This window comes from Silurus meridionalis, chromosome 17, assembly GCF_014805685.1.
Source record: "Silurus meridionalis isolate SWU-2019-XX chromosome 17, ASM1480568v1, whole genome shotgun sequence".
NCBI classification, from domain to species: Eukaryota; Metazoa; Chordata; class Actinopteri; order Siluriformes; family Siluridae; genus Silurus; species Silurus meridionalis.
The window spans coordinates 24763593-24781165 of NC_060900.1; the positions used below are offsets into that span (position 1 = coordinate 24763593).

The 17573-nt window shown below is 40.6% G+C and overlaps 1 protein-coding gene across 2 annotated transcripts in view; it reads right to left on the reverse strand.

Annotated features, from left to right (window-relative positions):
- The window catches only part of sema6bb (sema domain, transmembrane domain (TM), and cytoplasmic domain, (semaphorin) 6Bb), a 110638-nt gene that overhangs the window by 80973 nt on the left and 12092 nt on the right, over positions 1-17573 (reverse strand). The window lies entirely within an intron of this gene.

Here is a 17573-nt window from a genome sequence, read left to right on the forward strand (position 1 = left end):
ACAGACAGAAAAGGACACACCTTTTTATTAAGTGACAGACACAAAGGAGACGCCTTTTTAACTAAGTGGCAGACACACGGGCCACGCCCCCTTTACTGAATGACAGACACAAAGGACACGCCTCCTTTTCTGAATGACAGGGAAAAAGTACACGCCTCCTTCATTGAGTGACAGATCCAAGGGCCACGACTCCTTTCGGTAAACAGGTACATGTTCACTACCGCTTTGTGTGTGTGCGTGTGTGCGCATGTGTGTGTGTGTGTGTGTGTGCGTGTGTGTGGTGTGTGTGTGTGTGTTGTGCGTTTCTGACCAGCAGCTCTCTCTCAATCACAATGCTTTTAGCCTTCAGTAAAAATGAGAACACACACACGCACGCACTAATACACTGCACACACTCTTCTCTCATAATCCCCTCACCTGTTTATCATTCTGTACAACAAGATCTAGACTCAGACAAACAGGTGCCACATACAAACACACACACACACACACACACACACACACACACACACACACACACACACACACACACACTTGCTGTGTTACTGGTTGCTATGAGTCCTTATCCTAAACAGTAACATCAGTGTGACGTTCTTCTCTGCTTCTGATCAGTCACTGTGAATGTGTCTCAATCATACACACACACACACACACACACACACACACACACACACACACACACACAATAAAATCACTGTCACAGCAATCCTTTCAAACGAACAAATACACTCAGATTACAGAGAGAATAAACGAGAGAGAGAGAAAGAGAGAAAAGATAGATAGATAGATAGATAGATAGATAGATAGATAGATAGATAGATAGATAGATAGATAGATAGATAGAAAGAAAGAAAGAAAGAAAGAAAGAAAGAAAGAAAGAAAGAAAGAAAGAAAGAAAGAAAGAGTATAGCACAAAGGGAAAAAAAGAATGTGGTTTTGTCATTGTTTTCATTCACACCTGCGCTAATGGAGAAAGATGTGCAGGGTTTCTGCTTCCCATCAGACCGACACCTACACACACACACACACACACACACACACACACACACACACACACACACACACACACACACACACTGTAGCAGAGTTGTCTGTGAATGTCCTCGTGTGAGATACAGTAACATGCAGGATTAATGCACAGCCTACAGCACAGTACTAAATGTGTGTGTGTGTGTGTGTGTGTTAAGGAAATATATGTGTGTTTAGGTCATCGAGTTAAACCTGATCCTCTGAGAAACGCAGACCCCGAGATGATTGCCATGGCTTATCACACACTTCTATACTACACACACCTCCAAACACTTACACCCACATATACACAAACACGTGTGTCAGTGTGTGTGACTGTAGTTCATCACGCCCTCACTGCAATGTGTTCTAGTCATCAGATCAGATCAGTTTACACTGCAGTGCTGTGGTCCTGTCACACTGTACAATATCACAGGCACACACACACACACACACACACACACACAGAGACACACACACCCACGAGAGGAGAAAACGGGAACCAGGAAATTTAAAATACATTGAAAATCTGTCACGTTATTAAATTACACAAACACAAAAAAAAATAATACATAATTGATATTCAATAAATGCATGTATTCAACAATAATACATTTAATGTTGAATACCTTTAACATGAAATTACATCTTTTTGAAATTCAGAGCCGCTAGAAAACTTTTCCTCTCACATATTATTTCTTTTTTTTTGGTAAAATTTTTTTCCCCCCAAGTTGCTTAAAATGTGTAATACTGAATGCAGAGAGATTTTATTGGATGTTAAAGATTTCATCTTTATTTAATAATAAACGTTCAATAAGGACGTAATAAATAAAAAGTCGCTTAAAAAAAAAAAATTTGATCATTAAACATAAATATATTTATTAATATTTATTTTATTATTGATCATCATCATCATTGTTTAACAACAGATAAAAACTGATCACAACTGAAAACACACACACACACACACACACACACACACACACACACACACACACACACACACACACAAATACCTATATATACAGTATATAGACCACAGTTTTTGTTCAGTGTGTGTGTGTGTGTGTGTGTGTGTGTGTGTGTGTGTGTTCAGTTGTGATCAGTTTTTATCTGTTGTTAAACAAAGATGATAATGATTCATAATAAAATAATAAATAAATTTGTGTGTGTGGTTAGAATTGATAGATAGATAGATAGATAGATAGATAGATAGATAGATAGATAGATAGATAGATAGATAGATAGATAGATAGATAGATAGATAGATAGATAGATAGATAGATAGATAGATAGATAGATGAATGTGCAGAAAGATGATAGACATTTTATGACAGTAATAGATCAATGCCAGACTAAAAGATAGATGACAACATAATGATGAACAATGCCAAGGGGATAAGAAAAAGCAGGAAACTAGAGCAGAGAAAGACAGATATATAGATAAATAGAGAAAAAGGCAGACAGAAAGTAAGTAAGAGAAGTAGACAGACAGAGACAGAATACAATAGACAGACAAACAGAAAATAGAAACAGGCAGACAGGCAACCAGACAAACAGATGTAGAGACACAGACAGACAGACAGACAGACAGACAGACAGACAGGTAGATAGGCAACCAGACAGACAAATGTACAGACACAGACAGACAGAGACAGATAGATTGGGACACAGACAGACAGACAGACAGACAGGCAGACAGGTAGATAGGCAACCAGACAGACAGACAGACAGACAGACAGACAGATTCAGTATTTAGTTTAGTATTTTATAGTTTAGTATTTTATTGCTCCTCTTTACCTGCCATTTTGAAAGCGATCAGAGTTTAATCAGAGTTTTTCAGTCTCCACTCAGACCTAAAACAGTAGAGAAACTCTGCAAAGGGTGAAAGTGGACAAGGGTGTGTGAGGGAGGATTAAAACGAGGTTGTTTTACAGTTATGTACAGTAACTCTAAAGAGGAAAGGGGGATTTAAAGCGCAGGGTAGAAATAATGTTAATTTCTTGTAGCAGTAAATCAGCACCTGATGTTCCCTGCAGTGGATTTGGGACGAAGCCGGTGTGGGGTAGTGTGTAGTGGAGGTCGGGTTTCAGTCTGGCGCTCGCTCGTGTCCTTAAACACGGCCGATAGGACATTACACACGCCAGAAATAACAAATTAATCCAGCGCTGGCACCGTCACGGCTGCCAACAATACCATAACGGGACTTTATATAAACATTTCAGAGTGTGGAGAGATCTCTCTCACACACACACACACACACACACACACACACACCTACACACACAGGCACAGGGTCAATGTGGGACAACTGCTTTGGAAAACAAAGGTCATGCATAGCCAAATAACTTTTTCATGATTAGTCATATTCAGGTCATATGTGACATCACTTCCTCTTATATGACATCACTACCTCATGTGTGACGTCTCTAGTTTCTAAATGATGGGAAGAATCCAGGATTTGAAATCTATTGTATGATCTATGTACTGCATCTAATAATGTGTATTTCTAATGTGTGTGTGTGTGTGTGTGTGTGTGTGTGTGTGTGTGTGTGTGTGAGTGTGTGTGTGAGAGACCCAAAATGTTTTGCTGTCCCAAAACCAACCCAATAGCCACCACCCCTTACCCCCGCGCCCCCCTTTCCTGTTACCGTGGAAACTGTTAGCAAAGATAGGAAAAGCAATTTTATGAGAGTGAGGAAGCCACTGAACTCACACACACAAACACACACACACACACACACACACACACACAGCAGCACACAAAATCATTTCTTCATCTATACACTCCATCAATTTTTCTCCCCCTCATTAATAGAGCTGTCTCTCTCTTCCACTCTCTCTTTCTGCCGATCTGCCATCTGCCCCTTACACACACACACACACACACACACACACACACACACACACACACACACAGCAGTGACCTCCTACTTCTTCATCTATTTCGGTATTTACCTGTCTCTCTGCCTGTCTCTCTTTTATCTATCTATATTTCTCTCTGTCTGTCTCTCCCTATCGGTCTCTCTTTCTTTCTGTCTCTTTCTCCATCAGTCTCTCTTTCTCCCTTTCTGTCTGTCACTTTCTGTTTCTCTCAGTGACCTCCTACTGCTCCATCTATTTTTGTACTTACTTGTCTTTGTCTGTCTCTCTCTCTGTCTGCGTGTCTGTCTGTCTATTGTTCAGTCTATTTCTTTCATTGTCTGTCTGTCTCTTTCTCTCTCCTTCTCTGTCTCTCTCGCTCTCATATTCTATACCTTTCTCGCTCTCTGACTGACTAAATTAGTCTCTTTCTGACACCCACCTCACTGAAATCCCGCGCTCTGCTCCATCAGTTTCCCAACAGCATTTCAGCATCCAATCAGATTCTTTCCTCCCTCAGGAGCTCTGTGATTGGCCAGTGCAGTGAAGTAATAACCATCATCAATACACTCTGTACAGGAAGTGTAAGATTGATGATGTCACTGAATATCAGACGTGTGTGTCATGTTGCTTGGTTATAGTTCAGGGTCAGAGTCAAGGTCAGATCAGATGAAATTACTGTATGCTACTCGATACTGAACATATGAGCTTTTAGTTGCTCTCACACACACACACACACACACACACACACACACACACACACACACACACACACACACACACCTTTATGACATGGTTGAACAGGATGATAAACAGAGTTCTGGCTCAGAGAAATAGTTTTTGCATGAAAGACCTTAAAAGGCCTCTCTCTCTCTCTCTCTCTCTCTCTCTCTCTATCTATCTATCTATCTCTGCCTATTTGTTTGTTTGTCTCTCTCTTTATATCTCTCTTTTTTCAGTCTCTTTTTCTCTCCTAGACTCTTCAGTCTAGGAAGTCAGTCCTGTGTGTGTGTGTGTGTGTGTGTGTGTGTGTGTGTGTGTGTGTGTGTGTGTGTACCAAGGCTGAATATAGATGCAGTCGTTCTTCTTCATCCACTCTTTCTTGCTCCTGTTTGCCTTCTATCCTAACTGTCCATTTCTCCATCTCAGTCTCCCTTCAGTCCATGTCTCACTCTCCAGAGTCCCTCACCTTTATTTGTTTGTTTCATTCAATATCTCTTTGTTACTGTCTCTTTCCCCATCTGTGATTCTCTCCATCTTCTTCCATCTTGTCTCCATCTCCTCTCTTTGTTTCTTATTTTTATTCTCTCTGTCTCTTACACTCTCTTTCTCTCTCTCTCTCTGTGAATCACTCACATGGTCTGTCTCTTTCTTACACCATCTCTATCTCTTGGTCTATCTTAGTCTATCTCTATCCGTCTCTCCGTCTCTCTCTGCCACTCTGCCTGTCTCATTCTCTTAGTCTATTCCCTGTCTGTCCCTCATCCCTTCTCCCTGTAGCTGTTTCCCCCTGTCACCCTCTGTTTCTTACTCTCCCTCTTGTTTCCCCTCTGTTCATCTTTGTCATTCTTATGTAAGGCCTGTCTTTCTCTTTTTCTTTCTCCGTAACCTCCTGTGTGTGAATGTGTTTGCTGTAGGATGCATTAAATTACACTTTTCGATATATAACGATTTTTCCTCTGGCCCCGCCCCTTCTGCCCCACCCCTCTTCCCAAAACCCAACCCCCCCCACCCCGGTCCATATGTTCCACCTTGTGTGAGATCAGAATCAAATATCAGATAAACACACACACACACACACACACACACACACACACACACACACACACAGGACTGACACACACTGCAGGAGGATCAATACTCAAATAAAAAAGTATCAGTGATTTCAGAAACCTCAGCAAAGCTGTTACACACAAGCTGTCTATCTATCTATCTATCTATCTATCTATCTATCTATCTATCTATCTATCTATCTATCTATCTATCTATCTATCTATCTATCTATCATATCTGAGTTATAAAGAGTATAAAGCAGTAAAGATCCATAGAAATAGACACACACTCCTGGATAGAAACCTGAGTCCAACCCACAGACCATAATACTCTGTGTGTGTGTGAGTGTGTGTGTGTGTGTGTGTGTGTGTGTGTGTGTGTGTGTGTGTGTGGCTCCGTGCTGTCTCTGTGTGGCTGCTGTTTAGAGGATCTGAATTATACACTGCCACAGAGAGGGCTGACAGGTCATATCTCACACACACACACACACACACACACACACACACACACACACACACGCCTTACTCATGTTCTCGTTATACCACACGGAGAGACGTATAAATGGTAAAGAGAAGAGACAAATTAATTCAGCCGTCCAAACCACAAAACCACAGAAAAGCTCCTTTCCTCTCTCTATCTCTCTCTCTCTCTCTCTATTCCTCTTTCTGTATCTCTTCCTCTCTGTATCTCTCTTTTCCTCTATCCCTCTCTGTATCTCTCCATTTCTATCTCCCTCCCTCTCTTTCTATTCCTCTCTCTTTATCTCTCTTTTATATTTTCCTCTCTCTCGCTATCACTCTGTATTTTCTTCTTACTGTCTTGCTCTCTCTTTTCCTTTCTTTTTCTTCTTTCTTTCTCTCTGTTTCAACCCCCGTCCCTCTGTCTCCCACTCTTCCTGCTGACTTGCTGATGATCAGTTCTGTCGTCTGCATCGCCTCATTTTCTGACCTCAACATTTCCATAAAAAAAACAAATGTATAACTCGTATCCACTGCATTCATTAAAGTTACTCCACACAAACCCCTGCTTCACACACACACACACACACACACACACACACACACACACACACACACACACACACACATGGAGAATGAAGTTATCACGTAGAGACTCATTAAAATCTGAATTCAATTAGAGTGTCTGTGCTGAACATCATGCTACTCGAGTACCTGAGGATGGGGATAAATGACGAGACGATCATGATCGCTGCGCTACTCTTTAAGAAAAACTCTTTTTTTTTTTTTTTTTTCGTAAGAAGCTGTGATACTTACACTCGACCAATCAGTGGCCTGCGCATTGTAGCTCTGCCCACAAGTCCCTGTTTTTTCATTTACATTCATGGCATTTAAAGCGATGGACAGCTAGTTATCTTTTTTAGCTCATCAAATGGGGGTGAGGTGGGGGGCAGCCTTGCTCAAGTGCCCAGCAGGGGGCAGATAAGTAGTGCTGGGATTTGAACCCATGACCTTCCAATCAGGAGCTTATCCACTGAGCTACCCCTCCCCTTCCCTCTTTTCCCTCCAGGGTGAATAATATTCAGATACATACGCTGTCATTCTGTCTGACAGATCCAAAAGATCTGCTGACTCATGGCAGCACACACACACACACACACACACACACACACACACACACACACACACACACACACACACACTAATAAATCAAGTTGGACACTCTACCTAGGAACTTAACTGCAGGATAAGGTGGTCTTTCCTGAACATTAATATCCTTCCTTTCTTAAAAAAAGAGGATGTGAAAGAAAGAGACAGGGGGTGAGATCTTGGTGGAAAGACAGAAAGTATAAGAGAGAGAGAGACAGAGAGAGAGACAGAGAGACAAAGAGATAGGGGGAGCATGAGAGCTCAGTGGAAAGAGAAAAGAGAACGGGAGACATTGAAAGAGAGATAAAGAGGAAATGAGTGAGAGATGAGTAAAGAAAGAGAACAAGATAGAGAGAGAGGAAGGAGTAAGAGCTAGGTGAAGAGAGAGAAAGAAAGAGAGAGAAATGAAAGAAAGAGGAAAAGTATGAGAGCTAGGTGAAAAGAGAGAAAGAGAAAGAGAGACAGAGATATAGAAACTGAGGAAAAGAGTGAGAGCCAGGTGAAAAAAGAAAAGTGTTAATGAAGTGTTTTAATAGTCATTTACAGCTGAGTCACGCCACACACACACACACACACACACACACACACACACACACACACACACACACACAGAGCAAAATTTAATTAGAGCTTGGTTGCATTTCAATTAATGGTTGGGAAAGCCGAATGAAGCGATGAATTAACCTGAACAGTGTGTGTGTGTGTGTGTGTGTGTGTGTGTGTGTGTGGTGGTGGGTGGCTGGATGTGTGTGTGTTGCAGGAAGAATGTGTGTAATCAGCACCTAATACTCACGTATACTACAATTAAATGTATATTTTTCTCGAACTGTGCTTTGTTAAACTGTCTAACGAGCTAATGGATCACAGTGAGCGCACACACACACACACACACACACACACACACACACACACACACACACACACACACACACAGTCAGGACAAAGTGCGTGAATTCATATAGTATATCAGTTCTGCCCTTTCAGATCATTTCTGTTGAGTAAAAATGTAATATATGATCAGAGCAACAATAAATGGACAATAATGACATTTTATTTAATTTGAATTTTTCATGAAGAACGGATCAGACGGGTTTAAAAGAGATAACAGAAAGGAAAAAGGAGAAGATGACAGTTATAATGAGACACTGGAGCAGCAGGGATGAGGCAGCGCTAATGAGACGAAGTTTCTCTCATTCAAATCATGCGGAAAAAAAACTGAAATATATTTGACAGAGTATAATATTTATATTAGGGAAATTAAAACCAGACTCAGGAGAGGAGAGAGAGAGAGAGAGAGAGAGAGAGAGAGAGAGTTCAATACAGAGTGCAAGGAAAAATTATTAGAACTGCCCCTGCCTCAAACTGCCCCAGCCTGCCTCACACTGTACCTCCCACCTTGCACTGCCCCAATGTGCCTCACACTGCCCCAAACTGCCTAACACTGCCCCACCTGCCTCACAATGCCCCTCACACGGCCCCACCTGCCTCACACTGCCCTTTACACTGCCCCACCTGCCTCACACTGACCCTTACACTGCCACACCCTGCCCCACCATGCCTCATACTACACCTTACACTGACACAATTTGCCTCAGACTGCCCCACCTGCCTCACAATGCCCCTTACACTCCCCACCATACCTCATACAACACCATACACTTCCACAATGTGCTTCACTCTGCACCTAACACTGGCCCACCTGCCTCACACTGCCCCTTACACTGCCACACCCTGCCCCACCATGCCTAATACTACACCTTTCTCAGCCACAATGTGCGTCACACTGCCCCACCTGCCTTACACTGCGCCATACACTACACCACCTTGCCTCATACTACACCTTACACTGGCCCAGTGTGCCTCACACTGCACCTTAGACTGCCCCACCCTGCCTCATACTACACCATGCACTGCTCCACCTGACTCACACTGCATCTTACAATACCTCACCCTGCCTCATACTACACCTAGTATTGTCACACTCTGCCCTACACTGTCCTTTATACTGCCCCAACTGCCTCACACTACACTATACACTGCCCCACTCTTCCTCACACTGTCTCTTACACTACCCCACCCAGCTATACACATCCACCCAGAACCCTGCATCATATTGCCCCATCCTACCTCACACTGCACCTTACACTACCCTGCCCTGCCCCAAATTGTGCCTCACACTGCCACAACCTGCCTCACACCGCACCTCACACACTATTTCACACTTCATCTTACCTAACCCCATTCTGACACACTGTCACCTTCTTGCCATAAATGTGATGGAAATGGTCATGTGAGTGAAACAGATGGATGTGGAGATAACAGTATAATAATAAAAACATCCAATTCCTCTATGGCAAACCTTTCAGTAAATTTAGTAAGCAATCTGTCACAGTCTGTGTGTAACCCCCCCACACACACACACACACACACACACCCTGCAGCGGAAAACATGTGTGTTAAACCTGGTCATGTGGAGATCTGTTTCCTCGACATGCAGCATGAGAGCAGGTCAACTGCAAAACGGCCGTTTTTGCATTTTTGTTAATTGGTTTTTAAAATTCTCCACACAAAATTTCCTCAAAAAATAACACCTTTTTTCCCCTAAATGTTTTTTTTTTTGTTAAATATAAATAAATTGTGATATAATTTAAACATAAAATAATAAACTAAAAACATTGCTTAACAATTCTTATTTCTCTCTCTCCTTGTCCTCCCTCTTCTCTCCTTCTCTCCCAGGTTTTCTATCCCTTTTTTCTCTTCGGATCTTCCCGATTCTGGCTCACTCATTAGGGATGAACTTACAACATCAAGGTACAAATTTATAGAACGGGGGTCCCCAAATCTTTTTCTGAGAGACACATAATTTGTCCTTTCTTTAAAGAGGGGGTCCAATCGGTCTGTAACAGAAAATGACCTGAGCCGGACTGACGGCAAACATCACTTATGATTTTAAATGTGTTTAATATGCCTCCGAATTCAAAATTTGTTTATTATTTTGTTATGCAACCTACATACAAATTAGCTTAAAAAAAAAGCTTATTAATAGACATATAGCCTATTTATAGAGCATTATTACTATCATAATGACATTTCATAGTCATTGCTATTGAAATCAAAACATTTACGTTTACTATTATGTTGAATGTACCATTCTGCCAACCTTTATTATTAAATAAGATATATGAGTAAAACATATTTCAAATTACATTTTCAAAAAAAGTCTCAAGAAGCCATTCTAAATGTGGGGGTGGGCCGTAGTCTGGGGACCCCTGTAATAGGCACTAAACTTATACATTGTTCAAAGCATTATCTCTGTAAAGCTGCTTTGAGACAATGTCCATTGTTAAAACCACAATATAAATAAAAAAAATTGATTTAATCGAATTAAATAAAGTTCCAGAAGGCCCTTGAACTCTCCTGCATTCTGATTGGTCAAAATTCGTCGATGCGTTTTCGATAACAGTAGCGGGTTTATATTGACGCATACGTTCGGACATGTGTAACATTTTCCAGTGTAAGAGGTAAAACTGTAATTTTTGGTACTGAGGACCAACTCACTGCTCTTGTTTCATTTAGAGAAATAGTCCATGTCCAAGCAGAAATTAGCTGCGATCGCCATGGTTATGTGGAAAACAGAGGGCGTTACCTCAGCGAACAAACACCGTTACAAAGGAAAACTGATTTTTTAACTAAGCTTGGGACTTGTTAGGGACTCTCTCTCACACACACACACACACACACACACACACACACACACACACACCTGGCAGCTAATCCCAAACAAAACAAATCAGTGTATTGTGTCACAGTATATTGTTTTAAGTTTTCTCTCTCTCTCTCTCTCTCTCTCACACACACACACACACACACACACACACACACACACACACACACACACTTAATTTTGAATATTTTATGCTTTCCAGTTCTCATTTCATATTGATCTTTACTGACATCTTTGTGTGTGTGTGTGTGTGTGTGTGTACGTGTGTGTGTTTCTGTGGGAGGAGCTGGAAGGATACGGTGCACTGGAGGCCAAAAAATACATAGAGAACATCAGAGCAAATCACACACACACACACACACACACACACACACACACACACACACACACACACACACATATACACACAGCCCAAGTTGGACTGGACATAGAAAAACCCTCAGGGCCAATAAGACATTCCAGCTGAAAAATAAATCTACACACACACACACACACACACACACACACACACACACACACACACACACACACACACACACACACACACACACACACACACACACTTGGACAGATAAGACCCTCAGGGATACAGAGATTTAGCTTAATTATATAGCCAAGAGCCTGCCCAAGCAAACACACACACAAAGCTAATAAAAACAGTGATGTAATGAAACTCTATCTTGGTCTTCCGGACTGTTCTACCTCTCTATATTAAGCAGAAGAAAGATTAAAAATACACATTACAGAGATTTACAGCAAACCACCACACACACACACACACACACACACACACACACACACTAAGGGAACCGTAGACCTCGCTTAAGGGATAATAAAATTTATTTGTGTGTTTGTGTGTGTGTGTATGTGTGTGTGTGTGTGTGTGTGTGTTTGTCTGTCTGTCTGACTGTCTGTATTTGTGTGTGTTCCGGCCGTAACAAGACACTGTTACTTGTCTTCCTGTTTTTTCTTTCATCTCGTCATTTCATCTCTATGTTTTAAAAGGACACACACATACACACACACACACACACACACACACACACACACACATACACACACAAACACAGATGATCAAAAACTTAGGTTTTTGCCTAAACTGCTGTTTGTTTATGTGAAGTGATCAGCGGTGAAGAGCTCTGACAGGAACACGCGGCTCTTGGCGTCAATGAAACGCAACCTGACAAAAACAGTGGCTGCTGAAAGAGCGAGTGTGTATCGCTGGTGTAACAGAAACAAGGCCACATATTGCTCAACATTCAATGTAACTTAAAATGGATAGAAAGAAATTGTCTTTATTTAATCAAAAGCAATTCCGTTTGAAAAATGCTGTGAATTCTGGGTAAATTCAGCTCTTTTTGAGTTGATGCTGCCGTTTTAAAGCTCTGTGAGAAGGTTTTTACTAACAATCTCCTGTAACGTAAAATGAAGAGGAAAGGAAAGGAAAGGAAAGGAAAGGAAAGGAAAGGAAAGGAAAGGAAAGGAAAGGAAAGGAAAAGGAAAGGAAAAGGAAAGGAATATAAAAATGTAAAGTAAACAAATGAATGTAAAGCAGAGGAATGTAAAAAAAGGGTAAGTAAAGCAAAATAAAGTGTTAAATGTACAATAAAATGCAAAGGAAAGAAATGTAAAAGACAAAATGTAATGTAATGTAAAGCGTAAAGTAAAGAAAAAATTAAAGAAAAACAGAACAGAAAAGAAAGTAAAGTAAATAAATGTAAAGCTGAGGAATGTAAAGGTAAAAAAAGTGTTAAGTAGAGTAAATGAAAGGAAAAGAAAAGGGAAAACGAAAATAAAAGCAGGTGAACTTAAAGTGTAAAGGAATGTAAAGAAAAGGCAAGTAAAGTAAAGTAACGTAAAGTAACGTAAAGTAGAGTAAAGTAAAGTAAAGTAAAGTAAAGTAAAGTAAAGTAAAGAAATAGCAAGTAAAATATAGTAAAGGAAAGTAAAGAAATGTCCTTCGGCAGCCGTGATGAAGCCCTGAAATTGAAGCGCAGTGACAATGGTGAGAATAAAGATATTATTGGAGAGGAGCCCATGTGCTGCCCCTGGCTACAGCAGATAAGCAGGTTTCCTTCTTCTGTGTTGCTCAGTGTTTAGCCGTTAATGTCACTCAGTCATCACTCACAGTAACAAGGCGCTTAATAACAATGCTTAGGAAAGCTTCAGCTTCAGCTCCTTTACTCAACCCAGGTTCCTAGGGGACCACTGGAGAAATGGCTAATTCGTCTCAAGCTTTTCTGCAAGTCTTCCATCAACAACCTGGTGTTTGTTTTTTTCCTTTTTTTTCTCTCTGAGATAACAAAGTGCCAGATTCCATAATCGCCCTAAAAGGGTTTAAGGAATGCTGGTGACCGTTTAAAACCCTGACGTCAGTCACCGAGACCCGACGCAAGCCTTTGAAAAACATCAAGGAGCAGAAGGAGAGGCATTTACCATGAAATAGTCAACAAAGAGTAAAAAAAAAAAGGATTTTAATCTTGGAAAATGATAAAAAAAAAAGGGAAAAAAAAAAGTTGTGTCTGAATGTACTTTGACTTTGAAATGAGGCAGTTATAACGCTAATGCAAGTACGCCAATTATCGGTACGACAAAATAATAATCTATTATTTACAATACACAGATACACAACCACACATAATGTGTGTTCACATTTGTATGTGCTTTGTGAACATCCCATTCCACATTTCTTTTCCATATGCTGTTATAATAACTTCCACTCTTCTGGGAAGATGTTCCGCTAGATGCTGTAGTGCAGTGGTCCCCAACCCCTGGGCCACGAACTGGCACCGGTCCGTGGGTCAATTGGTACCGGGCCCCACAGCAAGAATACATAACTTACATTATTTCCGTTTTATTTATTATCTGATTCTGAACGATGTTTTATTTTGGAAAATGACCAGATTCTCTCTCCTCCACATCTGTCTATGACTCACTCTTGATGATCTTGACACACGTTTTACCTCCATCCGCTACCTTCTTAAACCCCCGAGCCGGCAAAATGAACAAAACAGTGGATTCACGTTTATTATTATATTTAGAAAATACCAGTTTTTATGTATCCACCACACATTGAAGGCCAGTCCATAAAAATACTGTCTGACATTAAACCGGTCCGTGGTGCAAAAAAGGTTGGGGACCGCTGCTGTAGTGTGCTTGCAGAGATTTTTTGTACCTCAGCTACAAGGGTGTTAGTAAAGTCAGGTACTGAAGTAGGTGAGGTGAGGAGACCTGGGGTGCAGTCGGCATTGACATTCAACCCAAAGGTGTTTAAAAGGGTTAATCTTCCACTCCAACCCATATAAAGCATATATTTATTGTCTATTATATATACATATATACATATACATATACACACACATATATATATATATATATATATATATATATATATATATATATATATATATATATATATTCATCTAGATATTAGGTCACTTGAATACAATAATGTGTTCACAATTTTTATTAAATTTGTCAGTGAAAACATAGTTTAAAATGTTATTCCAAATGTTCCTCAACATTCGGTTCCGCTGCAGATTCCCACGGATTTTAGGATAATCCACAACTTGCTGTTAGTTAGGTTCCAATTGAGAACCCGCAGATTTTTAGAGCCGTGAATTATCAAGGGTTGACTATATATATATATATATATATATATATATATATATATATATATATATATATATATATATATATATTTTTTTTTTTTTTTTTTTTCACGACACCACACACACACACACACACAAACAGAACTGATGGAAATATCGAATGCTTCATAAGTACAGAACAGAGAAGGTTTTTCCGTTGTTTTATCCACTTTTGGAAAACTGACCACATCTGGGGTTTTGTTTTCTGCTTCAGTGCAGAGGACACGCCACGTCTCCATGCTGATCACACAAACACACAACGCCTGTCTCTTTCTCAATCCATCTCCATCTGTCTGTCTTCTGCTCTGTCTCAAATCCTCTCAACACTTTCTCTTCCTTATAGTGTGTACATATATACACACACTTACACACACACACACACACACACACACACACACACACACACACACACACACACATAAAAGGTTTATTTATTTTAGTAATTCAATACTCGTATATGAAACTCGTATATTATATAGATTCATCACACACAGGCTGATATATTTCAAGTGTTTAGTTCTTTTAATTTTGATTAATATCCCAAACATTTTTAAGAATTTGTGAAAAAGTTAATTTTTTTTCACATTTAACAAAAACCCACCAGTTCACATAAAATATGAATAGGTTATAACACCAATTGAAAAAAAAGTTTTTAGTGAATTGTTGGCCTTCTGGAAAGTATGTTTATTTAATGTATATGTACTCAATACTTGGTAGGGGCTTCTTTTGCTTTAATTACTGCGTCAATTCGGCATGGCATGGAGGTGATCAGTCTGTGGCACTGCTGAGGTGGTATAGAAGCCCAGGATTCTTTGACATATTTTTCTTTGCATATTTTGGTCTCTTGATTCTCATTTTCCTCTTGACAATAACCCAGAGATTCTCTATGGGGTTCAGGTCTGGTAAGTTTGCTGGCCAGTCAAGCACACAACACCATGGTCATTTAACCAACTTTTGGTGTGTGGGCAGGTGCCAAATCCTGTTGGAAATTAAAATCTAGGGTTAAATGCTGGTCAGCAGAGGGAAGCATGAAGTGCTCTAAAACATCCTGGTAGATGACTGTGCTGACCTTGGACTTGATAAAACACAGTGGACCAACACCAGCAAATGGCATGACCCCCCAAACCACCACTGACTTTGCAAACTTTACACTGGACCTCAAGCAGCTTGGATTCTGTGTCCTCTCTTTTTCTTTCAGACTCTGGGACCTTGATTTCCAAATAAAATGCAAAATGTTCTTTTCAAAGACGAATTTGGCCCACTGAGCAACAGTCCAGTCCTTTTTGTCATTTGCTCAGGTAAGACACAACTTCAGAGGTGTCTTACCTGGGCAAAGGACAAAAAGGACTGGGCTGTTGCTCATATACACACTGACTCCAGCTGCAGTCCACTCTTTGTCCTCAAATCTCCTCAAATGCTTGAATGGGCTTCGTTTCACTTTTTTCTACCACATTTTTTCCTTCCATTCAACTTTCCATTAATGTGCTTGGATACAGCAGTCTGTGAACAGCAGCCTCTTCAGCGATGACCTTTTGTGTCTCACCCTCTATGTGCAGGGTGTCATTGATCGTCTTCTGGACAACTGTCAAGTCAGCAGTCCTCCCCCATTATTGTGGAGCCTGAACCAGACTGAGACACCATTTAAAGGATCAGGAAACCTTTGCAGGTGTTTGGATTTAATGAGCTGATCAGAGTGTGACACCACGAGTCTCCAATATTAAACTTTTTCACAAATTCTTAAAAATGTTTGGGATAATCATCAAAATTAAAAGAAATAATCACTTGAAATATATCAGTCTGTGTGCGATGAATCTATATAATATACGAGTTTCACTTTTTGTATTGAAATATTAAAATAAATTCTCTTTTTAGTAATATTCTAATTTATTGAGATGCACCTGTGTATATATCCTTCGCTCTCTCTCCATTTTCCTGTCCTTCTCTTCTGTTTCTCTTCTCTTTGACTTTCCCTCTTCCTACATCTTCACATCTCAGTCTCTCCTTATCTCTTTTCCCATCTCTCTGTGTCTTTCTTTTACACCCTGTTTCCATCTCTTGCTGTCTCTCTCTTGCACTGTCTCTCTCTCTCTCTCTCACACCGTCTCTTTCCCATACTGTCTGGCTCTCACATAGTCTCTCTCTCTCTCTCTCTCTCTCTCTCTCTCTCTCTCACCGTCTCTTTCCCATACTGTCTGGCTCTCATATAGTCTCTCTCTCTCTCTCTCTCTCTCTCTCTCTCTCTCTCTATTTCTCTCTCTCTCTCTTTCTCTCTCTCTCACACCATCTCTCTCTCTCACTGTATCTTTCCCATACTGTCTCTCTCTCACACCCTATCTCCTTATCTGTAGCTGTCTCTCTCACACTGTCTTCTCTCTGCCTTTGTCTCTTTCTAAGTCTGTTTTGCTCATTACTAACCTCTCTCTCTCTCTCTCTCTCTCTCACTCACTCTTTCTTTATGTTCAGTGGCTCTTCATTTGTCCTGGGCTGATAAATATGTCTGTCTACATGCTTGTGAGGTCTAAAGCTCTCTGCCAAACACAATGTTTACTCACACTGACTCCAGCTCCACACAAAATCCTGTACTTATACACACACATACACATACTGTACACACATACAGAGAGAGAGATTGAGAGAGAGAGAGAGAGAGAGAGAGAGAGAGAGAGAGAGATGCAGGAGACAGAAGGAGAGAGTAATTGGCCCGGTCCTGCCAGAGAGGTTTATCGTATAAAAGCACAGAAGACGTGTGAGGTACAAAGAAGCAGAAACACAGAGACGCTTCAAAGCCACTTTGTTCTGTTCCGTAATGGCACCAACATCACACAAATACAATCACGTGCACACACACAAACACACACACACACACACACACACACACACACACACACACACACACATACACAAATGACTGAAATGAGAAAGACAGAGAGAGAGAGACAGAGATACAGA